The 27,297-nt window shown below is 36.2% G+C and overlaps 1 protein-coding gene across 5 annotated transcripts in view; it reads right to left on the bottom strand.

Moving 5' to 3' along the window:
- The window catches only part of grik4 (glutamate receptor, ionotropic, kainate 4), a 439,025-nt gene that overhangs the window by 347,041 nt on the left and 64,687 nt on the right, over window positions 1-27,297 (bottom strand). For 3 of the 5 annotated variants that reach the window (XM_046863061.1, XM_046863060.1, XM_046863057.1), the window contains exon 1: window positions 17,431-17,711. The exons of the other annotated variants lie outside the window; for them this stretch is intronic. The gene's annotated coding sequence lies outside the window, so the exon portion shown is untranslated. Of the gene's footprint in view, window positions 1-17,430; window positions 17,712-27,297 lie in introns of those variants that run through there. 5 annotated transcript variants of the gene reach the window in all.

Raw genomic sequence — 27,297 nt, 5'->3', positions numbered from 1 at the left:
GCTTCAGAAAAAGCTCTTGTATCTATGGTCGCTACAGTTTAAAAAGGAGATTCTGTACTTCCTTTGTAAGCTCTCTGCAGACCATGGCTTTAACAGTCCTAAGATTCTGCATAAACTCTTTTTATTTAAATGTAATCAGAATTACTTTATGACAGGTGTATGATGTGTTTTTGCATAACTACAGTATACACATGGGCATAAATTTCATTTAAGAGTAGAGGGGGGGAATACATATAAAATTTCTCATGAGCAATTTTTGAAGGGGGACACAAATAATACAGTCAAATTGTACTTACAGTATAAAGACAGTGTCCCCACAGTGAAAAACGTTGTTTCTATCATTATTATTGTAGCACAGAGACTGCATCAATTACAAAGGTAATTTAAAGTGCTTTACATAAATAAAGTAAAACTATCAAAAAAATAATCACAACAATAAAAACAAGGAATTAAAAAAATGTTTAACATTTTATTTACAAATTAATTAAGACATTTAAGAACAGAATAGAAATTGATTATAAAAATACAGTGGGTCAGTTCAGACGTAGCACAGTGTTAATTTAGTAAATGCACAGATAAACAATATGCTAATTGTGTGTTAATGTTAAATTAACATTATACCAAGTCGTCCCAAATGAAACACTGCATGGGAAACGGCCTTGGTGTGTTAGTGTCAGTGCACTATGCTACAAGCTATTGTACACAAGCTAACGTTCACTAGATAAGTCATATTTTAATCGCTAATAGAGCAGATTCATGGAAAATTACATCGCTAATCAGCATTTTTGCCGCAACTAATTTATGAATGAGTCTGCATCAACTACATTAAAGAGTTTCGCTTTATTTAAGGTGAATAAAATACCCTAGTTAATGGAGTTAATTATTAATTACATTAATAATAATTAAAAACATTAATTGAGCCGCAGTCACACACCTGACTCGTGTGTGTAGAGAAGGTGAGATGAACTGGGAAAGCAGGCAGTGGGTCAAACCACTGTGAGGAAGGGGAGGGGGGAACTCAACTGTTTCTAAATGCATTTTTGCAGTTTTTTTTCCTACTTACACAATTATTTTAGGTATACATACATATATTTTTCATATAATAGTGAATACATATAATGGAGAGTGCGATGTTTTTAAATAATTTTTTTTGGGGGGGGATTTTTTCAGGATTTACGCCCATGAGTATACACAATACACAGTATGACGTACACACACTACACACTGTGTATAGTATACACAGTATTATGAGTTTTTCATTTTTTTCTTAGTTTACACTTGAAAGGAAATACATTATTCTTTTAAACACAACACACATGCCATGAATGTGGTGTAAAAGGAGCAAAATAATTTTTGTCCTTCTCATATCCTAAAAGGCTTCTCATGTTTCCCATTACATGTGTCGAAAAGCAGATGTCAAGTTTGTCCTTCATAACACACTTCCAAATAATTGGCCAATACAGACTATTAACACTCAGAGACATCAAATGAAGTCTACACTTGTTAGACATTGTCATGTTATTTTAGACTAATTGGAACGTAAGGGACCGCTTTTACGTGTTGACACGAGGTGTCAGCCCATCTGCCGAGCTGTCTAATGTTGAGACACATAGCTAAATAAAAAAATATAGGAGAGTCCGAGTACTGGAAAGGACATTAATTAAGTTTGATTCGACATCTACAGATACAAGATTGCTAGAAAGACAATTCAAGTCCTCGCATTTCTATTTTTACTACAGTAGGTTTACTTCTCTTCATATCTCTTTATAGTTCATTATTTTAAAATTCCCATGATCTTCCCATTCACGTAGATAATTCATTATAGATAAATAAAAGTTTAACTTTTCACTAAAAGCACACACCCTTCAAAGTTTAAAACCAACCAAATAAAAATTGTATTTGTCACATTTGTTATTTACAACTGGTATGTATGGAAGCCCGTTTCCGCCGCTAAATAAAAAAAAAGGTAACTGCAACATTTTATCTCTCAATTTTATCTCACAAAATTGTTGCAAATAAGTTCTTGCAATTCTGACTTTTTTCTCAGAATTATGAGATATAAACTCGCAATTGTGAAAAAAGTGTAAACCTCTACACTACAACTGTGCCACCTACATCATCTGGAGCAGTTCAGAATCAATATTTATCCAATAACATGACAAAAACAACAAAATTTAAATAAAATACATCATACTGACCAGAGATTATCTATAGACAAACGCACTGCAACCTGCAAGTGCACCGCTGTGGCTTGGGGTCGCTCCGATCCCTTGGTTAGACAACTCAAGTTTGCAAAACTTCTGTGACTTCAAACACCAAATCGATCACTTGCAAATAACAGGCATGACCAGCAGTATAATTTGCAACAATCATCAGAGGCTGGAAGCAAGTGGTAGGGACTGGTCTGAAAGTGGCGAACAAACCCTTTCCCGGCTGAGACAAGCTAGATAGCTTCGGGGGTGGCCGACCTCTCCTCACGATGTCTCGAGTTTCTGGAAAAGCCATTTTCAGCCCAGGCTGAGACACAGTGGGTTTTATTAAAAATTTAATAAATAAAAAGAAACTAACTAACAAATAGAAAGAAACGGCATGTTGAGGTAGTGGGTTTAAAAAAGTTGAGATATTGGATTTTACAAAAAAAAAAAAAAGTGAAACCCAACATCGTGTTTTTTTTTTTTTTTTTTTTTTTAAGAAAGGCAGGTTGGCATAGTGGGTGTTGTGCATCGAGTCTATCTCTAGTCCTTGTCTTCTCCAGAACCATTCTTTAGCTGTGTCAACTAGATTCAAATTTACACTTTTAAACAATTCAGACCATTAAGAAAAACCTACCTAATATTATAAGACCATCTTGTGTCTTAAATCCACAAGTTCTCAGCTTCATTTTGGCAGAAACATCAGGATAATTGAATATTATTGTGCATATATGTGGATAATGAAAAGCCTCATCCTGCCACTGTTAACCACGCAGATTTGACCTGGATAAAGCACAACATATGTAATGTCTTTTTTTTTGTTTGTACCTCAGAGTTAAAGTCAGAGAACAGAAATACATGTAGTTATTACATTTCAGATCACCCTGAAGCCCTTTCCTTATCTTGAAACCATAGTAATGGCTTGACTCCAACGCACTGGGAGTGACGTTTGCACTGGGGAGTGAAGTTTGACATTTGTGGGAATCTTTGAAGAATCCCGATGCTCTTGGGCCTGTTTCTGTATGCTTATTATTCCCACAGTGCATCTTCGGCTATGGTCCTTTATGCATTTTTCTAGCACATTAGGATCTACTTGCTGTTTCACTAGCCTGTTTGTCCATGTCCGTCATCTTCCCAGTAGTCAAAATTGCATTTTGAAGTGTCATAAACTTTAACTTAAGGTCCTTTGTGAGCACAAAAGAAGGGTGTAGGCATGAATGTGAATTATGTTCATTAAAGAAAATATGCAAAAAGGAGTAGAACATGGGAGACATGTAGGATAACATCTTGCAATTCGTCAAATTCTTTCAGTGCTGGTTGTAAACGTCGTTATGCAAGAAAGTGATTGAACAAAGCAGTATTAAGAAATAAAATCTTCTACTAATTTGTTCTTTTTTCTAAAATATTGATGACATCAACAGGAGTGCATCTGCATCTTTTTAATTTATTTAATTTCATTTATTATTATTATTATTATTTTTTTTTAGAACAAATGCACGTTGGAAGTTGAATCAGTTTTAAGAAAACGACAGGAGAGGGCCTGTTCTTGTTCCCTTTTTTCTATGTGTGTGTTAAATGAAGGGAAACATTTTCAATATTGCACTATGACAGCTCTGAAATATGATATGCTTCTTCACTATATCCAGCTGTACATCACACACAACACACCTCACTACCCTCCAGTAGGTGCACTGGAAAAAATCATGCTGTCTGTAATGGCCCAAGTTTTTTTTATAAGTTGTATTGAATGACATTTTAGAACCATAAATGTCTTTTGATTTCATTTTTATCTTTCAAACATCATTACTTTTTAACGTAGTTTAAGTATTATTTTAGATTCTTATATCTATTAAAAGCCTTAAGCTACACTTAATAGACAAATGTTTCGTGTAAAAAAACTAATTCAAAATCTGACATTTCAAACTAAACCGCAACTATAATGTCCACCTGTAATACGGACAAAAACTTGGAAGAATTTTAGGGTATCTCAGGGTATCAAGGTGTTTAAATTCAGGTACTGATGTAGGTGAGGAGGGCTGAGGTGCAGTCAGTGTTCCAATTCTTCCCAAAGGTGTTCAGCAAGGATGAGGTCAGAGCTTTCCAGCAGACCACTCAACATCTTTTACCCTAACCCATGTAAACCATATTTTCATGGAGCTCACTTTTTTGCCACAGATATGCTGGAGCAAGTTTGAGTCTCCTAGTTTAAGTGAATTCATGGATATCCTTTACAATTCAGTTCCTCCAACTTTATGGTAACAATTTGGGGAAGATAAAAAAATTGGTGTCAAAATACTTTTGTCCAAATAGTGTATGAAAATGTGTATTTTACAAATAGAATAAATGAAAAAGACATATAGGATGAACCTAATCTACAAAAATCATGTTGTATTTAACCATTTTGACATTTAACTGCAGCTTAAGTTTTTTTAAATGCTTAACAGCTCTCTGGAACGAAAAAATATGACTGCGTGTTCCATTAAGGAATCAACGAAACCATCTTAAATTAAAAAAAAAAATTATTCTCTAAAATTCTTCGTATTTTTTGTTCATATTACAGGTGGACATTATAGTTGCGGTTTAGTTTTCATTTATTTGAAATGTCAGATTTTGAATTAGTTTTGTTCACTAATGGTTTTAGACTGAATAATCATGATGATATTGTTCAAAGCACACGTACTTATAAAATCTATGTTGTATCCATGATGGTGGTGAATTGAAATTATCGCCTGTATATTTGTATATGCAGCTTTGTACAGGCTGCTAGAAAGTTTAAATTGCGATGTGTGGAAATCTCTTTGAAACGTGATATAAGGCTATCAGCCCATCTTAGGTTATTATTATTGATTTCTCTTGATGTTATTGATTTCAATTGGACACAATCCACTGGTCAACATTGGACTTCTTGTGGCATGGAGGAATTTTCTTGTGCCATTGCTAAAGGATTACATTAAGCTTTAGGTGTGTGTAGGACTTTATTTTTCCCTTTTTTTATCCTAATCCCCCAGATACTCTTGACCAAACTCGATTCTACAGATATTTTTGTTTGTTTGTTTGAACCAGTATGTAATATATTCTATAAAACTTGGATGGTCAACATATAAAAGGCATTTAAAGTAAACCTCAGCAATGTAAGCCAGAATAAAGCAGTTATGGAGGGTCAGTAAATCTGACCACCTCTATTTTTTGTTCAAAATAATGGCATCCCAGTTCCTCCTTTTCGCTATGTGGAAAGGTTTCCTTTTTAATTTTTTCATGATATCAAATTGTATCCATTGTTATGATATTCTCAGAAAACTATGTTTATTGAAAACAACCAAGAAATGTCTGTACTAGCTTGAACTAATATAAGATATATAAATATTAAGATAAGAATACCAGTTATCAAATGTGTGATTTGATAATGACACGCAGTTTAGTATAGTAAAGAATTGCATCTTGTTCTCAACTAATCTCAACTAATTACATAAATGTTATTATAAAATGTCATTACATGTGGGGCAAGAGCTGAATGGTTCTTCCGAGCACTAGAATACATAACACGCAGATGGTCTTCCTTGGGCAATATGAAAATTACAAACAGGTAATTAGTGTCCTACATGAACAAGTTCCTAGAATGATCTTGTATTCAGCTGCTAAAAAAAACAGGACCCTAGACTTAACCATATACAATCATTTTAATCTTCAATTAACTTTAGTAACAGAGAATATTAAAAGCAATTCATTATTATGTATTCGATTAATTTTACCACAACGAAGAAAGAATAGTCATTTGCATCATGGTCTGCAATTTTTCCTGAAATTGCAATATATAGTTCTATTTGGCTTAGAATTACTTTTATCCTACAGAGATGTTACTCTGTGACAAAGAGATTCAACCAATAATGGGCATAACATCTTGAAAGAATGCTGAAGACATAGCTTTTTATCCTAAATTGCTGTCTTGAATGCACTAATGTAGTGATTGCATCAATGAACAGTGATCACAGAAACTGCTTCATCAGTCAATGTGACTGCGACAATGACAACAGTGACTGAACAGATATACAGACAACAAAGACAACAGTCACTAATAAGAAGAAATTGCTGACATTTATTTTTGTTAATATTATATGTACACTGTCAGTCAAATGTTTTAAAAACCTGGAGTTTTATTACAGTTTGCTCACTAATATTGCCCGGGAACAAACCAAATGATACACCTTAATGGTGATTGTTAAACAGTCACTCTCAAATCCTAAGGGACTGTGAAGTGCTTTATTAAATGCAGGAACACCTGAGTAGCAAATCTAGGCCTATAAACACATACAAAGAGCTATTTCATATAAAAGATTAATATGTGTAGAAAAATACCTTACAATTTTGTGCAATAACAACCTCAATAACACTAACAATATTCAACAGTGCAATATTACCTATTATGTGATTTGTTTGAAAGTGAAACTACTGTATTTCACTTTGTATTTATACACTGTACAGTATATATTTGACATTTTCCCACTGTGGAACAAAATAAATACAGTGAGGAAAATAAGTATTTGAACACCCTGCTATTTTGCAAGTTCTCCCACTTAGAAATCATGGAGGGGTCTGAAATTGTCATCGTAGGTGCATGTCCACTGTGAGAGACATAATCTGAAAAAAAAAAATCCAGAAATCACAATATATGATTTTTAAACTATTTATTTGTATGATACAGCTGCAAATAAGTATTTGAACACCTGTCTATCAGCTAGAATTCTGACCCTCAAAGACCTGTTAGTCTGCCTTTAAAATGTCCACCTCCACTACATTTATTATCCTAAATTAGATGCACCTGTTTGAGGTCGTTAGCTGCATAAAGACACCTGTCCACCCCATACAATCAGTAAGAATCCAACTACTAACATGGCCAAGACCAAAGAGCTGTCCAAAGACACTGGAGACAAAATTGTACACCTCCACAAGGCTGGAAAGGGCTACAGGGAAATTGCCAAGCAGCTTGGTGAAAAAAGTTCCACTGTTGGAGCAATCATTAGAAAATGGAAGAAGCTAAACATGACTGTCAATCTCCCTCGGACTGGGGCTCCATGCAAGATCTCACCTCGTGGGGTCTCAATGATTCTAAGGAAGGTGAGAAATCAGCCCAGAACTACACGGGAGGAGCTGGTCAATGACCTGAAAAGAGCTGGGACCACCGTTTCCAAGGTTACTGTTGGTAATACAGTAAGACTTCATGGTTTGAAATCATGCATGGCACGAGAGGTTCCCCTGCTTAAACCAGCACATGTCCAGGCACGTCTGAAGTTTGCCAATGACCATTTGGATGATCCAGAGGAGTCATGGGAGAAAGTCATGTGGTCAGATGAGACCAAAATAGAACTTTTGGGTCATAATTCCACTAAACGTGTTTGGAAGAAGAAGAATGATGAGTACCATCCCAAGAACACCATCCCTACTGTGAAGCATGGGGGTGGTAGCATCATGCTTTGGGGGTGTTTTTCTGAACATGGGACAGGGCGACTGCACTGTATTAAGGAGAGGATGACCGGGGCCATGTATTGTAGATTTTGGGGAACAACCTCCTTCCCTCAGTTAGAGCATTGAAGATGGGTCGAGGCTGGGTCTTCCAACATGACAATGACCTGAAGCACACAGCCAGGATAGCCAAGGAGTGGCTCTGTAAGAAGCATATCAAGGTTCTGGCATGGCCCAGCCAGTCTCCAGGCCTAAACCCAATAGAGAATCTTTGAGGAGCTCAAACTCCGTGTTTCTCAGCAACAGGCCAGAAACCTGACTGATCTAGAGAAGATCTGTGTGGAGGAGGCCAAAATCCTCCTGCAGTGTGTGCAAACCTGGTGAAAACTACAGGAAATGTTTGACCTCTGTAAATGCAAACAAAGGCTACTGTAACAAATATTAACATCGACTTTCTCAGGTGTTCAAATACTTATTTGCAGCTGTATCATACAAATAAATAGTTAAAAAATCATATATTGTGATTTCTGGATTTTTTTTTTAGATTATGTCTCTCACAGTGGACATGCACCTACGATGACAATTTCAGACCCCTCCATGATTTCTAAGTGGGAGAACTTGCAAAATAGCAGGGTGTTCAAATACTTATTTTCCTCACTGTATATATCTTATTTTATGTGGCACGCACTTCCAGGTTGGCGGCCATCTTGCAGATTATCTCACCGGATTTCTTGTCCCTAGAGTACTCTTGCCACCCTTCCTGTTTTGGTTCCTGTTTCCCAGCCCTGTCACTGATCCCTGCTCCTGCCCTGGCTTCCCTGATCCTGTTCTGCTCTACCTTCCCTGTTCTGCTTTGGACTCTAGACTGTTTTTTGTTTTTTTCTCAGCCATTGTTGCTCTGTTTGCTGGCTCTCTGAATCTTAGACTGTTTTTTTTTGGTTTTGTCTTTCCCTGCATGTATTACAGACCCTGGACTGTTTTTTGGACTGTGTTTTTGCCTTGCCCCATTGCTCAGTGTGTCTTTATTAAAGCCTGTTTTCTCCTTAACCCTGTCGCATCCTGCATTTGGGTCCTCACTCACCCAGTCACCCGTAGTGACTGACAACACGTTCCTATACAGAATGATAAATACTGTATGTTAGTCTTTTCCTAGATTAGGTCCAGTAACATAACATTTTCTTAATTAGGTAAAAATAAAAAATTGTCCTCACATATACATATTCCGTCATTCACTTAGATTACTTAAAATGTAATTGTTACATATATGTACATTACAGAAGGGTGAATGTCTTTTCTTTCATATTGCAGTTTAAGGAGGATGTGGGTGAGGATAAAGGTTCTTGCTCTAACAGTGGCAACTTAGCAGTATTAAGGGGCATGAACACCTGGCTTTTTATTTTTTCATATTTTTTACAGTTGAGCCAGCACTGCATTAAATCATTTGCCAATTGATCAACTGCCACCATTTTTTATATATCATTAAAAAAAGGTTATATTTATGTTTATACTGAATATCATTCATTTATTTAGTCATTTATTTGTTTATTGATTTCTTTTATTCATCTTTAATCATCATTATAAGCTGATCAAAGAAACAAGGCCTTGGAACATAGTGGGTTCATAGCTTGTACCACACTTTGAATAGAAAGCTAGTCTATTGCAAGGTACCACACATAAACACTTCCACACTCTGGCCATTTTAGCACAGTTTAGACAGCTGATCTACTCATCTTTTTGGAGGTGGAAGGAAACTGGAGAACCTGGAAGATCAAACCATGGACTCAATGGCTGTGAAAAGGTAACTTGTCCAAATTAATATAAAATATTTAAATATAAACTGTATAAAAAAATTTTTATAATGAAAACCATAAATTACATTATAGTATATGGAACTAATTTTCCCTGAAGCAGATTCAGTAAAGGGTACAGAGAATGAATATTAGCTATTAAACATTAGAGGACCATATTATTCCATATTAAATTAGCTATTGCACATTATAAAGCCATACTGTTCATATTGTGCTTTGCTCTTTTACTGCAGTCATTATAGTGGGCCTGGTCACAGAACACATCAATGACAGCCCTGGAGCCTTTTTCATTGGGGACCCCGGAGTTTTAAGCAGCATTCACCGACATGTACTATGACATCATACGCCAACAATAGTCAAATCATTACTTGTTTAACAGAGAATGTTGAGGTATAATATGTTTGACAGAGATAATAATAATGTTTTACAGAGATGTTGTTCACATATACGGAAGGGCTCTTGAGTGTAAAAGTCCTGTTTTTCCTGTTATAGAGTCTAGTTTCATTTTTTATTGATTTCATTGTTGTAGCAATAAACACACCAGGAGGTAATTCTTCCTCTCCTTTAAATCTAATAAGAAAAATATAGGTTTTTCAGGTTAATGAGAATTTGGAAGGCACGATTCTGATGACGTGAGTCAGATGTATAGTGCATTGCATAAAAAGACAACAAAATGGTAAGACAAAGGACCAAAATAAACACAACCTAAGTGCAAGACAAAGGCAAGACAATGGCTGATGTGCAGGGTGTGATTTAAATACATTTGCTCATTAATGACAAATGTGACACAGGTCAGACAGTCATGTGACATTAAAGTGGCTGAGTTCAAGCTTCAGCTGCAACATCCAAACTGTGCACAATGACAACCCAAATACTAGAAACTGGTGGTGTATGTTATGCTTGAAAAGGGGGCACCAAATAACCAGACTGCAACATGAAAAAAAAAACATGTAATGTGCATGGTAAGACTGCAAACGTTGATTATTCATGGAGAAGAAAAACAGGAAGAACACCCACCAGCTCCAAAAAGGATGAAAGTTCAGGTGCAAGATCAAAACTCTCCATAGGCCATGTGCAAGATAAGTCAACAACTGGCGACCAGAAGGGACTTATTAACATAAAAGCAAAGTTTTACATGGTAAATCTCAGCAAGCCAGGGAAGCTGTTTACAGGGTACAAAGCCAAGGGAACCATCAAACACAGACGCTGAGTCTGATATCTCTTATCTGACATTCACATACACTCACCAATTAGGGCATAACTTTCTGTCTGTGCATGTGTTTTTGACACTAATATACACTCACTAATTAGTCGATGCATTTCAGCTTGTGTAATAGTTGACCAGGGTATGCTCAAAATTCTAACCTTTATGGAATCAAGCATGCAGAACAGACCAATCATGTTGGGCCACAAGGGACTCAAATAGTTGTGTACTTGAGTACACAATGTATTTAAAGATATTGCACACATATTTGTAGCCATTACATTAAAATGCAAATTTCAAGAAATGTATAAAACCATTTATTTTTTCCCAAAACTTTATATTACACCATATAAACATATTAAACCTGGTAAAAGCGTTGTTTTAGAGGAGTTTTATTAGTGTCAAGGCACCTGTTAAGTTTAAGTTTGGGGTCTAAAATTAACGTTCAAGAGTAATCAAAGATTGTAATAATTTATGTTGTTCATAAATTGCCTCTAACAATCTTATTTAATCTGAACGTTGCGTGGAATTTGGAAATTTGTATAGGAATAATGAGAAAATGACTGCATTTGACCTACTCTATTACAGTGTGGTATATCAGCTCTACAGCGTGTGAAAGGAACGCCCTATAATAATCGCCCAATGTATCACTGCTCGAACTCCCCGCCATTGAGCATATTCAATACAGTAGCTTCTATTCAGATCATGCATCATCAGCAGGGACTCCTCCCATCCCAGTCAACCTCCTTTCATTTTGTAGAAGATACAAAGACATTTGCACCAGAACCAGGAGGTTCAGGGCTATATTTTTCATACAACTACCACTCTACTCTCCACTGCAGTGAACTGACACTGATGTCTCACTGATGCTTTACTGCTTTTACTGCACGTAATCATCCTGTAGTTCCGCTCCACCCTGTACATTCTGTATGATCTCTGTATAATTATAACCGTATATAACTGTACAATTATTTATCTGTATACTTGTACATTGCATTATGTACATACAATATATTTTTTTACATATAATGTGCACACACAAACACACATATATACTGTATACATATATATAGTGGTGTGAAAGTGTTTGCCCCTACCTGATTTCTTAATTTTTTTTTAAGAAGGATTCAACTTGGGTTCTGCAGAAAGACAATTATACAAAACACACCAGCAAGTCCACCTCTGAATGGCTAAAGAAATACAAAATAAAAACTTTGAAGTGGCCTAGTCAAAGTCCTGACCTGAATCCTATTGAGATGCTGTGGCTTGACCTTAAAAGGGTGGTTTATGCTCGAAAACCTCCAGTGTGGCTGAATTACAACAATTGTGCATGGATGAGTGGACCAAAATTTCTCCACAGCTCTGTAACAGACTCACTGCAAGTTATTGCAAACACTTGATTGCAGTTGTTGCTGCTAAGGGTGGCCCAACCAGTTATTAGGTTTAGGGGGGCAAACACTTTTTTTTTTGGTTTTCCCTCAATAATAAAAACTTTCATTTAAAAACTGCATGCTGTGTTTACTTGTGTTATCTTTTACTAATATTTAAATTAGCTTGATGATCTGAAACATTAAAGTGTGACAAACATGCAAAAACATAAGTAATCAGGCCAACAATTTTTCACACCACTGTATATACTCTGCTGACCTAAACACTATCAGAAGCACTGACTTACATTTACAACCTAAATTCTAATATTTGTTCCATGAAATTTTATTAATTTATTTCCAACTGTTTATTTTCTTCATTTCGTAGTGTTTCTCTTGGCTGCACTGCTTCCAGTACGTGTATGTGGATGTTAGATTTTTTGTCCAATCAGATTTCAGGCTCTATGTGCTGCAATGTCAATCTAATCTGCCCAGGGCCTGCAAAGTTAATCCAGCTGGCTCTTTGGCCATAGTCACTATTAGCAACAGGTCTGTTTAATCAGATTTCATATTCACTTCACAGGGCAGCTAGCTGGCCCAGAATAGAGTCAGCATTTTTCCCTCCTCTGATTGGTTGGTCAGAGGGAAACTGTTACAGCCACTGCAAAACATGTCTGTAGCGCTCTGAACACATTAATACATCTGAGTTAGACTTTTTTGTGCCTATGGAGAAAGAAAAATTTATTTGGTCTTGGACATTTATAAAAATACATTTTGAAGAAAAGCTAGACACCGTGAGGAGGTCGGCCAACCCCGAAGCTAGCTAGCTTGTCTCAGCCCAGGAAAGAGTTTGTTTGCCACTTCCAGACCAGTGAATACTAGCGGTACCCTTGTCTTACAGCCTCTGAGGAGCGGTGCAAATTATGAGTCTGCATCTCTGGTGAGCAGGTTGTATTTTATTTAAATTTTTTATGTTTTTGTCATGTTATTAGACAAATATTGATTCTGAACTGCTCCAGATGATGTAGGTGGCACAGCTGAGCTGATAGTGTAGAGGTTTGGAGTTGTCTTAACTGGGTTTCTTGCTTTAGTAAAATGGTATTCACCCTCCATACACAAAATGCCTCTCTCTCTCTGTTATGCCACGCATTGTTATATTGTTTTTGTATAGTATTGATGGTTTCCATAATTGCGATGTGATAGTGGTGGTATTAAAAGGTGGATTAAGTCTGTCCTCACTGAAGGACCAGGTACCAAATGCATGGCTCGCCACTGATACACACACACACTATATTGGCAAAGGTTTACAGACACCTGGTCATAAGTATGGTATGTGCTTTTACTGCATCAAATTCCACATTTAGTCGTGATTTGCTCCACTCTTCTGTGTAGATGTTCCACTAGATTTGAGAGTGTGCTTGTGGGCATTTGTGTTAGTAAAGTCAGGTACCGATGTAGGCGAGGAGGCTTGGGGTGCAGTACGTGTTCCAAGTCACCTAAAAGGTGTTCAGTAGGGTTGAAATCGGAGCTCTATAGCAGTCCACTCAAAATCTCCAAACCATATAAACCATATCTTCCTGAAGCTTTCTTTGTGCATAGGTGCATTGCCATGCTGGAACAGGTTTCTGTTTCCTAGTTGAAGTGAACTCAAAATTTTATTATACCACATCCAAAGGCATTCTATACAATTGTGTGCCTCCATCTTTGTGGTAACATTTTGAAGAACAACAACATATGGCAGGAAAGGTCAGGTGTTCCAAATACATTTGTTCATATAGTGTATATTCTCTATATCTTATATATTGTTCTCTACCTTTAAATGAACATAATACAATTTTATTACACTGCATTTAAATAGAATATTTCACAAGCTGCAAAAACATTACACCACTGTAAATATGCATCGACAGATACGTCTTAATTGGCTAAGTAAAGCTACATCAGTGTCAATAACATGAGGATAAAGATTTATTTTCCTTTAAAAATTATAATTTACAGTATATATTTCACAAGCAGCAATGGAGGCAGGCACTCATACACACCTCTTACACACAGTTCTAAGGCAGGCATTTATTACCCCATTCCAACTGTTTAAAAACATTTTATAGGCCATGATAAATTAGATGAGAGTGGTTAATGCCAATACAACAACCATCACGGAATTGTGTTAAATAATGATTATCAATTAACATTACATGTAACTGTTAAACACCCATACGCACATTTACTAAGCACCAGTGGGTTTTCCTTTTCCTAATCACCCACTTACTTATGATAACTAGACCATTTTCCATTTTCTGTTTTTCCCTCTGTAAAATCACACACTTTAAAACCACCCACTCTACAATCAACCAGTGTGTAACCAATCTCTCTCTCTATAATCACCCACTTCCTAATCCCACTCTATAATCACACAGTGTATAACCCCCCTGTCCATTTGAATAAGAAAAATGAAGGTGGTAATTCTACAAATGAAAAAAATCACACAGGGGGAAAATGACCAATTAGCTTAATATGTACCTCCAAAATTATCATATCATATGCTATAGGGTAGAGGCCCACTTCCAACAACTCATAAAACTTCAAGAAAACAATAAAAATGCAATAGTAGACAAATGAGTAGTCCACCATTGTGGGAATATTAATTTATAATCTCAGGCAAGCAATTTATACATTCATAAAACCTGGTGGACCCCATGCATTACTCTTATGTACCTAAAGTTTTAATATTTTGTGCTCGATTTGATCTGCCTTTAGTTTTATCAGGAGCTGATCTGTGCACCTATTCATTCCAGTGCCTGGGCCTTTGAAATAGTTTGATGGCAAGATAGCTATTCTGCTTCGTCACATAAAAGTTCCTAAAATGTGTGAAAATCTCAAAAATAGAATACCCATCTGAGCTAACGGTAAATAAGCAAATAAATAATATGAAAATAAACCAAACAATTACAACTTAATGAAAATACACATGCAAAAATACACATTGGAACTGCACTCTCAGCTGGTCAAATATAGAGGATATTTCACAAGATTTCCTATATGACCAAAAGGACTCCAGATCCTTGAACATCCATTCATAAATCAGATATTTATATTGAGTTGTTATTTCCCTTTTTGCTGCATATCCTCTATGCTTTTACAGAAGGTTTTAACTCGTTTTTCAAATGTGGCTGCAGGGATTTCTGGTCATTCTATTTCACGAGCTATGCAGTGACGTCCAGAAAGCAAGCTTGGCATAAAGTTGATATTCCAGTTCATCCCAAATGTATTTAGTGGGATTGGGGTCAGGGCTCTGTACAGGACACTAAACTTTTCTCACTTCAACCTTGGCAAACTATGTTTTAATAGACCTCATTTTGTGCACAAGGACATGGCCATGCTAGAACATGTTTGGAGAGCTAAGTTCCACTGAAGTAAAATCTTAATTTAGCAGTTTACAAAGGTATTATGGACAATTGTTTGCTTTCAATTTTGTTGCAGCAGTTTTGGGAAAAAACGCATACAGAATGGGTGTTAATGCTAAGCGTCTACATCTCATTGCCATATAAACATGTAAAAGGCCTTCAGTCAAATCAGACAAATCCTGAAATGGTAAATTAACCATTAATAGACTATAATATAAAAGACTATAATGAAAGCAACTAAGTAATTAGATAGTTTAGCTACTTTAACAGTACAGTATAACTGATCTGAAAAGCCAGTTGCACAACACACTACAATATTTATCTACACTGCTGTTTATACACCCTTATATGTTTATGTTTTAAGCTGGGACATTTGGGAATAAAACGCTTAATAAGGCTTTCATAAATTTGTGGTTTTCTTTCTGCCCAGTGTATGTGTGTCAGGCGGAAGAACGTGCAGGAAACCGAAGTGCAATTCACAAAGGTTTTTAATGAAGAACAAAATGGCAAGGCAGAAAACGGCAACCAGAACAAAAACTCCAGGTTTACTAAACCTGGAGAAAGCTATGACCAGAAAGTTCTGAGAACTGAGAGTCCCACAAACAAAGAGTAACCAAACCAGAAACGTAGTGTCCGTAGCTTGGGTAGTCCAGCAATGTTCATCAGCCTAAACTGTAAAACGGACACTGAGCTGGTGGGTGAACGGATGTTATATAGCGAGGGGGCTGATGAGTGCCAGGTGTAGATGATTAATAGGTAGCTGCTTGGAGTGATAGGTGGGTTAGGTGAAGGTGTGGCTGGTGGATCCCTGACAATGTGCTCCAGCTTTTTTTTTTTTTTTTAATGTCTATAAACATTATTTGTCCTATTGTACGGTATTTATGGAGTATTGCGTACAACCGGTTTACTAATCTCCAACATTCAAGACAAAAAGGGTGAAATATCACACCAGTTAAGAAAATCTCATTAATAATAATTAGAGTAAATATAAGTAAATCTTGCCACAAAAATCACAAGCAGTTAAGATTCAAAACTAGTGATATTTTACTTATCATGCATCACTACAAACGTTTTTATTGGGTATCTCCTTCAAGACATGCAATCTAATAAACACTGGGGGAAACGAGGAAATGAATTATTTTTTCATTAACCACACTATTGATACCTGACATAAATACTTTTTTTCTTTTTTAGTGGTAGAAGCACTTCTACAATAATGGAATAACATCAATGGCATTGCTGTTACAATTGCTAGTTGTCACTGAATAGCAATGATTGAATCAAGGTAGTTAGAAACTATGTTCTCTCCAAACCGTTTGTCTTCCATTGATTACTGTAAATTAAAAATAGAAATATAAAGAGACATTGGTTTGAAAGACAATTTACTATTAAAATATAAATATCACTACAAAACTTTATTTCTGTCATAATAAGCACTAATGTCTACAAACAAGCATGTAGAAATTATTTGAAGCTTCCAAATATTTATTTTTATTTATTTATTTTTTATTTCATTCATTTTATTTTTTAATCCACCAGGCTAAATTAGACCATTCTGTTCTGTGTTAGCATTATACATTTATTCTGTTGCTAACATAATAAGCTTCATCATCAATAGTGAATTAGTTCCAGAAGCAGCCAATGTAATTCCTAAATTTGACACTACTTCCACTGTGTTTACGGTATGTTTTGGATCATGAGAAGATCCCATCTTATGCCTTTTTACTTCAGTTAGAGTTTTTTTTCTATCTCTCTTATCTTTCTTTTTTACTGATACCCTTAACTGTGCCCTGCAAAGGATGTTAGTGAGGTCATTGACTTGTTTTTAGTTTTTTTCCCCCTACTCTCACATGCTTAAAATGTCATATTTTCTTCTTGTCTTGATGTTTGTTTTCCTTATTTAACAACAGAATCAGACTTCATAGGTAAAACCCAGGGCTTAAACAAAGGAAAGACATACAAAATTATCAATTAAACAATGACTCTAACAAGGCTTACCTCTGCAACATGCACCCTGGTCAGTCACATGCTTCAAAGGTTTCAATAGGTGGGTTTAAACAAAATGTGCAATGGTCTAAGTCAGTGGTCCCCCGGGTATTTATCCGCCACACCTTAAAGGCCGGTCGGTGAAAATATTGTCTGACAATAAACCGGTCCGTGGTGTAAAAAAGGTTGGGGACCACTGGTCTAAGTTGTTAAACACATCTAGATGTAAATATCAGTAAATGAAAGCACAGAGACTTTCAGAGAGGGACTATAAATAAGCAGAGCTCAAGACATCACAGTTGGAAGTGACACACAACTCACTAATCAGTGTCAGCTGTAGCACATTTTGTTCTTTCTTCCATCACCTCTCCCACATTGCCAACGCAGGCTAATGGACTGGTCTCTAGACTGAAACAGCTTGATATCTTTTATTTATTTAATGTAGTAGTTAATTTGATTATCTTGACAGGACATTGTTACATTATGTCCTGTACGGTTTCATGCAGCGCACAACACAAGCAGTGATATTTAACTACTCGTAATGCATGAAAGATACTGAAATGCTTTTGAAGGGTTTAGCCTAATCCTGCTACAAAGCTATACTACAAAAACAAAAATGATTTATAATGTCATGGTTTTATGAAAGCAAATTTTGGTAAAACAATTTGATAACCAATTATAAATTGGTTAAACCTATAAATATATAATATGCTCTAACATAAATGTTTTATGGTAAGTGATTTAACTATAGTTGTATGAAGAATGTTGTTTTCTGGGTGACAATATAAACCAATATAAATTTATCACGACAGTTATATTATTTATAATAATAATAAACCAATGAACCTCTGCTTACTTTTTCGAAATCAGGAAATCATGTATATTAAGATCTGGCAAAATAGCCACATCCCTTTTTTTTTTAAACCTTACAGAGCTGTTAGGTGTGTTTTTTCATCATCAGACTTTAACATACCTATTTTTTTTTCCTGTTGCCTGCAATGCCATATAAACATCTGTAATACAGAATCTGCTATCCATGACTTTTAACTAAGGGTGTTGCAGTAGTAATCATTCTGTAATACAGAATTACAGGCAGTTGTATTGCACCTGTGGAGAACAGGATTTCCTACATTTGTCACGTAAAATGGAACTGGGTCTCAAGTTTGATTGAACAGTTGTTCAGAGGTGCAATTCCAATTCATAACTATACAAAATGTATAGTTGACGAACAATTTATGATGAACTACTCAACTATTTAAGTCAGTGAATTGACTGCATAGCATATATGGGAGTCACGTGAAAAAAAAAAAAAAACTTAGCTAAACTTCTCAATTCTGTTTCCCGTACATAACCCAAGGAGATTTTGTGATGCTTTGCTCATGCAAGTCTAGTAGAAAATGAACGAATCACTCTTCAAGACTACTTGTTCTTCTGAGTCACATTAAGGACACAATCGTTCACGAACGACACATCACTACTCAGTAGCAAAAAATGTAAAATGGTAAAATCTTAAAAAAACATCAGGGTTAAAGTTTCTTTCTCCCAATCGCATTTAAAAATAAGCTTACACTTGCAAGTTTCACCAAGTTTACCTTCATCACTCTAGCACTAACCTCTCATGTGGGGTGGGCTTCACAGTGATTTTCTCATTAACTGCTATCCAAAATAGCTGTGGATCAAAATCTCACTAGCCAATAAGAAAAAAATTTCATGCGGTTTGAACATGAAGTTACGTTCAATACTTTTGCCACAAATTATATTTCTTGTGCTTTCAAATATTGTACTTCTGGTCAAGGAGCTGTCAATCACAAATCTCACCAGACGATAAGATTAACTTGCAATTTAGTTTTAACGTAAATGTATGTTCATTAATTAGACCCCAAATTGCATCCTTTAGTCTTCCACATAAAGTCGATGTATGGTTAAAAAAGATCCAGATTTTTAAAAACTCCAAAAAGACTAACCATTAACCTAAAGCAAAATCAGAATTGCTAGACATATTTCTTATTTTGATGTGTGCCACTAAGGAGATCCCACTCAGCATTAATCCCAAGAAAATAACTATCAGTGCTACAGATAAGGACAACTGATACTCTTTAAATGCAGCTCTGGAGAATGGGAACAGGCAGCAGCTGTCTTCATAAAATCTATGAACAGAATGGGAAAGAAAAATGTGTGCTGACTTTAATGTGTGATCTCCTTTAATCCAGCAACTTAATGAGTACATTTTCAATTGATGGCTTGTACTAGAAATTTTTGCCTTGCTCGAGGGAATTTATGATGATGAAAATAATGCTAAGAAAATTAGCTCCATCCGCTCATTCTGACCATAAAAAAGTAAACTGCATTACTAGCAACTTGAAATAAACACAATCTATAAATGTGTTAAGTGGAAATGCGAATCTACTTTCATTAATAACTGTTTTTAATCTTTTTTCTATCTTCTGTCTATCTAGGGTCTAATTTATTTTTTGCAAAATCGTGACATTAATCAAAAAAAAAATGTGTGATCGATGCAAAGCAATGTGGAATATACATGACTCAAAACTACCATTAAATAACAATATATTTTTCATTCTATACATTATTCAAATATGCTTATTAAACCTATACAGATATTTAAAGCGGTCTATATATTAGGCAGTATATACACTACTGCCTCATTTGGCATATTTATTGGAACATCTACAATATCCAAAGTACCATCTATAAATCATTTTGTGCCAACAGAGATGTAGTATACAGTAAATAATTACTGAAATAACACAAAACAGAAAAATGTCAATGTTACAGTAAAAAAGGCTCTGATGATTGCATTTTAAAGCACTGATGGTAATTAAACATAACCCTTCAACACATTTTAAACTGAATGTAAATGGTGCGTGTTAATATGGGTGACTCGTCTGGGCTTTTAGACACTAAATGTGTAAATATAATATGCAAACATTACATAGTATTTTTAAATTACAAATATTTACACAGTGTGATGGCATAAACATAACTCGAGTGGAAAAATAAGCTATAATCTATGTAAAAGTCAGCAAGGAAATGATGTGTGTGGCTTTCACGTTTGTCATTTTGCTACCATTATGGTAGTGTTAATTTATTATTTTGGCTCTGCGGGAATACTGTAGTTCATAGTAAATTCATCCCGGCTTTCACATTTAACAGATTTTTTTTCTATGAAAGAGAAATTGTGTGAATAGCTAGGATCTATGAAATCCTGTGTAATGCACTCCTCAGCACCTGACTGAGAAGCTAAGCCTACTGGGCCTGAACACCTCCCTCTGCAACTGGATCCTGGACTTCCTGACTGGCAGACCTCAGTCAGTCAAGATCAGCATCTCCAGCACCCCCACACTGAGCACTGGTCCCCCTCAGGGCTGTGTGCTCAGCCCCCTGCTGTTCACTCTGCTGACTCACGGCTGTGAAGCAATACACAGCTCGAATCACATCATTTAGTTCGCATATGACACGATTGTGGTGGGTCTCATCAGCAAGAAGGACGAGTCAGCATACAGAGAGGAGGCGCAACAGCTAACAGCCTGATGTAGAGCCAACAATCTGTCTCTGAATGTTGACAAAACTAAAGATGTTTTTTTACTTTAGGAGAGCACATTGATCATCGATATATCCTCCAAGGAAATTGTGCACCAAATTACCTTCACCTGGCCACTCAACAGCAGCTCTATCATCAAGGAAGCCCAGCAGTGTCCGTACTTCCTGAATAGGCTGAGAACCCTCATCTTGACCATGTTCTACAGAGGGACTACAGAGAGCGTTCTGAGCAGCTGCATAATTGCCTGGTTTGAAAACTGTACCATCTACGACACAACCCTCACAACCCCCTCACACACACACTTCACTCTCCTACCATCAGGAAAGAAATTCTGAAGCATCCAGTTTTCCCTCAAGCCATCAGGCTCCTCAACACACAGAACAGAACTGTACCAAACTCAAACTCACTCAACTGTATGTTACTGAACTGTACAACCTGAACTCAACACACACTCAATACTCATTTTAATTCATGCACATCCATGTCTTCAGCACTACCCGTCTTATATTATAATCATCAGTGTTGGGCAGTAAAGCGTTACTGGTAAAACATAACCCTTACTGGTAACGTGTTACTTTTGACAGTAACTAATACTGCAACGCGTTACTTTTAAAAATAAAGTAACTCTGTTACCGTTACCATATGGTGCGTTACCCGTTACTTTTTTAAATGAATGAATTTCGTCTGAAGTGTAGACTACAGTCTAACCTGCTTACAGCAGCGTCGGATTGTAGGATTGGTGGATTACCGGATTACCCTCTGTATACACGAAGAAGATTCACCGTGGGCATGTCTCCCTTTATTCAGGTCTGTGCAGCACTAATGGCGAGTCGAGGCAAGAGCAAGACGAGTTTCTCAAAGTGGAAATATGCTCATTATTTTACTTTAGTTGAGTATAAAGACAAAAACTTTTAAGTCAAATGTAAGCTGTGTCTTTCTGGTTCGAAGCTCGTATCTGCAGCGATAAACAGCAACTCCAATCTGTTGAAGCTCCTCCAGGAACCCCATGCTAGAAGCTAGAAGCTAACCTGGTGTTCTGTTCTACATTGTTGATAGTTTTCATACTTCAGCTGTGAAAGAAACATTTTTAAGAGCTCAACACAACAGCAGAAGCCACTTTAGTTTTTGATTGTGAATATATTATTCAGCTTGTTTTGTTATTTATTTCAGAAATCCTTGTGATATATTCAGTTTGTGCTGGTCTGACCTTAATAAAATAGTGTTTAAAAATTACTTTGTGTTTAAGTCAGTTTTGTGTTTGTATAGACCATAACACATAAAAGGGCATTAATGGGAACATTAAAGAACGTTCTTTAAAAAAGTAACTAAAAAGTTACTTTTAACAGTAATGCATTACTTTTTGGTGTAAGTAATCAACAAAGTAACTAAGTTACTTTTTGAATTAAGTAATGAGTAACTGTAACACTGATAATCATCAGAGGTGGGAAGTAACAAAGTACAAATACTTTGTTACTGTACTTAAGTAGTTAATGCAAATTAATTTGAACTTCATTCATTTAAAAAAATAAATAAATACATATAAAAGAGGCCAAATTAAAACCTTCAGAGTGACACACGTTTATTCGTGATGTCCTTTCTTTATTTAGATATACAAAAATAAATCTCCATTCAAAAAAATTTTAATTAGTAAATATTTGTTTTACTGATGCGCCAAGTCTCAAATCAGCACCAAAATCAGCCATGATGTGCACATTTAAGCCTCTGAGGTCGACAAACACGCCGGTGGAATTCGTGAAATTTTTTCCTCATAATGCTGTTTTTGATCATACAAATAAGAGCAAATACATCACTTGAATCTGTAAAGAGTCTACTTTTATTTGTATAGACTCATAATAACAACAAAACGCTGTGCTATTTTAAAATAAAGAAAACAGACAGAGGGCCCTCTCTGCCATCTCTGTCATCTCTCTTCACAGATACATAAATAAAACAACCTGAATCGCGGTAAATATTTGCCTTACAGACATAAATATATTAATAGAAATGTCTACTTTTAAATAAACTAAATAGAATTAGAAGAGGTACAGTTTCTCCAGTATCACCCCATTAACCGTCCGTGTAGAAACATAGCAAAGGTTCCATTTAGTGTGAAAGTGAGTACGTGAATGGAAGTAAGTTAACACGAATGAGTGAGAATAAGTAAATAAGTGAATGAGAGTGAGTAAATGAGTGAGTGAGTGAGTGAGTGAGTAAATGAGTGAGTGAGTGAGTGAGTGAGTGAGTGAGTGAGTAAATGAGTGAGTGAGTGAGTGAGTGAGTGAGTGAGTGAGTGAGTGAGTGAGCGAATAAGAGAAAGTGTAAGCGAATGACTAATTGAGAGTCAGACAGTGGTTAAGAGTAAGTGAATGAGCAATAGAGCAACCCTTCTAAATTTGTTAAGTGAACACATTGATACACACTCTCACTGACCTTTTTGCGAAAAATCTAAAAGATTATTTGATATGGGTAATGGTTTGCTCTATATTCGGTATTTCTGTGCTCTGACAATGTTGTAACTGCTGTAAAGTCCATTTCAATGAAGTTCATCAAACTGAATTGAACTAAATTGAATTTAGTGAGTGTTTATGTCGGTTCAGTAAGTTGTTACATCTAGAAATATGAAGATGAAAGATGCATTAAAGCAATTTCTTGGTCAAAATATTATGACTTAGCATCTTAAAATACACAATTGTCATATGTTCTCAAGATCTGTATTTTATCCTGTTCTCTGGGCTTTTTATACATTTTTGTATAATTCATGTTTTTCATCTGACTAAATTACAGACATTAAAAATAGATATAACCTTCCTTGCTGAAGGTGGATTGAGAACTTTAAAACAAATTCTCACTGCACTGAAAATGAACTGATATTTTACGAAATAACACAAATGGAAACTAAACTGGACTAGCGATTTTGATGCTACGATTCAAGCTTCTTTTTTTATACCCAATTTGACCTCCACTGACCACATTTTTAGAAGGCGGCTGAAATTCAGCTGTATTAGCCATCACTTGCTAAGCAGTTTGAGGGGGAGTAATGGAGGACTAATTGCCCAAGCAATCTCCAAATGAGCTGTTGGGTGACGAAAAAGATTTCGGACTTCAAAGATTTTGGTCGGTTGACTTCCAGCATGAACAGACTTTTACTAAAAAGTCATATATGCTAATAACAATGGCACAAAACCAGTGGATTGTGTGTGTCATCGGTAGAAAAGGTGGATTTGGTTTATTATATGTGAAATCACATGAAATATAAAGATCAGACAACAAACAGGGAGTAAAGAAACAACAAGGACATCAAATAATGACAACAGAAGAGCAAAGTTGAACACCAAGGGCTGCTCAAGATGTGACTTCAGTGCTCATTAAGCATATACATAATAGTAAAAGTAAATGACTAAGCCAGCAATCAGTGAGTGAACAAAAATAAGTGTGAGTGAATGATTAAGTAAATAAACGGGTTAGCGAGTCATTGAATGGGTAAGTAAGTGAATGAGTCAGAGAGTGTGTGACAAAGCAAGTGAGTCAAAGTCAATGAGTGAGAGTAAGTGAATAAATGCATGAGTGAGTAAGTGAGTGAGCAAATAAGTTAGCAACAGTAATTGAATGGATATGTAGGTGAATGTGCCCAATAGTGAGTGTGGATGCAAAGCAGTCAGTGAGTAAATGGAAGTGAAAGAGGGTAAAAATAGGCGAATTAGCAAGAGAATAAGGAAGTAAGTAAATTAAATGATAAGGCATTAAACTTCTGATTGGAAGGAGGAGAGTTCAAATACCAGCACCAAGGTGTCACTGCTGGTCCTTGTGCAAGGCCATTAATCCTCACCTGCTCAGATGTATAAATAAGATCATTGTAAGTCACTCTGGATAAGGGTGTCTGCCAAATGCAGTAAATGTAAAAGTAAGTGAGAGTGTGTAAAACCGGGTAAGTGAATAAATATCTGAATGAATCAGTGAGTGAGTTATATTGAGGAATATAATAAGTATACCCAGATTGTTGTCTGTACAAGCATTAAACTCGCATCTAAATCACGTGCAAACAGTTATGTGGCGCAAGTCTCTTGATCATGTAATGCGCAGTGGCTGATAAGAATCATTGTCAGTATGAACAAAACCAGTTTGGTCAATTTTGGTCACAACAATCAATAATGTATCATTTGTACATCATCTAGACAGCCTAAAAAGAGAAATGGGCAGGGACCAAGTTTTAATCTGCCTTAAATGTGTCAAGATATGATTGATTAAACAATTTACTGGACATGAACCCAAGCTGTGTCTTAGTTGAAGAGCGGAGATACAAAGCAGATATGTTAAGAAGTCTGAAATTGCTGTTCGGGGGGAATATTGAGGTGAGAATCTCAGATGAATGGAAAATCATGTCAGCTGGTGTGTAACTCCTGTAATTGATGATGATGAATCAAAATAAATTGCAACTTAATGAAATATTTGCTGTTGACAACAGTGTTGACATAGAACATATTACTTTATTTCTGTAGTCTGTCGATCATACATATCATTAAAACACACAAAATGTGAGTAAGATTATGAGGACCTGCTATTGACATTTACGGAATTTGGCAGACGCCCTTATCCAGTGTGACCTCCAGCTGAGCATGGGAGCGTTAAGGGCCTTGCTCAAGGGCCCAGCAGTGTCAGCTTGGTGGTGGTGGGATTTAAACGTGTGACCTTCCGATTCAAAGTCTAATGCCTTAAACATTGAGCGCCCACCTCCCCATTGACATAACAATCATTGTATTTAATTAATGCTTTACCTAGGAATTAAACACCACTTTTGTACAGTCTGGTTCTTGCATGAACATCTGAACATAATAATAAGTATACCCAGACACATATTCTGGGCCCTGTAAGACGAATATGAAATCTGATTGGTTAGAGAAACAGACCTGTTGCTAATATTCTTTATGGTCAAAGAGCCAGCAGGATTAATTTAGAAGGTCCTGGGCAGATTAGATTGACATGGCAGCACATAGAGGCTGAAATCTGATTGGACAAAAAAAATCTAACATCCACATACTGGAAGCAGTGCAGCCAAGAGAAACACTATGAAATGAAGAAAGTAAACAGTTGGGAATAAATTAATAACATTTCATGGAACAAATATTAGAATTTAGGTTGTAAATGTAGGTCAGTGCTTCTGACAGTGTTAAGGCCAGCAGAGAAGGCTTTACTGCCCTGACCGCCTGCCACTGCCACAAGGACTTTCCACTGACATAAGTATCAATGCGGCCAATTATTTCTATCCCTTGGGGGTCATTTGGTAGCCACCAAAATATAACAACAAGCCCACATATACACACACCAAACATTTCACCCCATTTCACAAAAATCTAAGTTGATTAAAACTCTTGAGAATCTATATCCATGCATTCTGAGTCTCTATCTGTCTATTATTCACCCCTCAGAGCAGCCCTAAATCAAAGCTGTGCTGCTGGTGCAGAAGCAAGAGAATGAAATGAAATGTGACTGCTGGCAAGGCAACCAGCTTCTCGTTCTGGTCATGACAAACTTCTCCTTCATGGACTCTGGCACTGTGTCTAGATATCCACCAAATTGTGTTTCTGCATTTAAGAGGGGACCAGCATTCACTCTTATCTGATAGTGACAGGGATTCAGGCAAGTGTAACTAATGGGAGTTTCAGAGATGACCTCATCATGAAGAATTACTTGTGATATTATTGCTTTGGAATGAGAGCGATAGGATGAGCAACATGAAATGGCATCTAGTGGAAAGGTCCAACAGTGATGCATATAATACATAACCCTACTGGTAGAATAAATCAGATGCTTTTTTATAAGCTTTTAATTTCCATTATGATTTTTATTCCTTTATTCATTCTTTCATTTATCTTTAGTAAATGCTTTAACCTGGTCAGGGTCTAAGTGGATACTGGAACAAAGGCTGTGAGAGAAATACACACCCGGATTGGATGGCAGTCCATTTCAGGGCAACACCTTCACACTCAGGAGAAATTTAGCATAGTTGGTCCACCTACCAGCAGAGGTGGGAGTAAACTGGAGAAATAGGAAAAAACCCATGCATCTTCAAGAAGAATATGCAAAACTTCACACGGCCAGAACAATACCAAGCACCATTCGGCTATGAGGCAGCAATGCTACCTGCTATATCTTTGTAATGTATTCAAACCTTTATATTATATCATAACCTTGAAAATATGTGTAATTCTGAAGCTTAAATAGGCTGCAAATGATTACTTCTCTACTTTGCCATCTAACAAAGAACAGTATCACAATGTCATTACAGTGAATTTCTTACAACAGCCCAATATACCATTTAGAAC

Source organism: Silurus meridionalis, chromosome 12 (assembly GCF_014805685.1).
Source record: "Silurus meridionalis isolate SWU-2019-XX chromosome 12, ASM1480568v1, whole genome shotgun sequence".
Classification (NCBI taxonomy): Eukaryota; Metazoa; Chordata; class Actinopteri; order Siluriformes; family Siluridae; genus Silurus; species Silurus meridionalis.
This window is presented reverse-complemented; position numbering and strand designations above follow the sequence as displayed.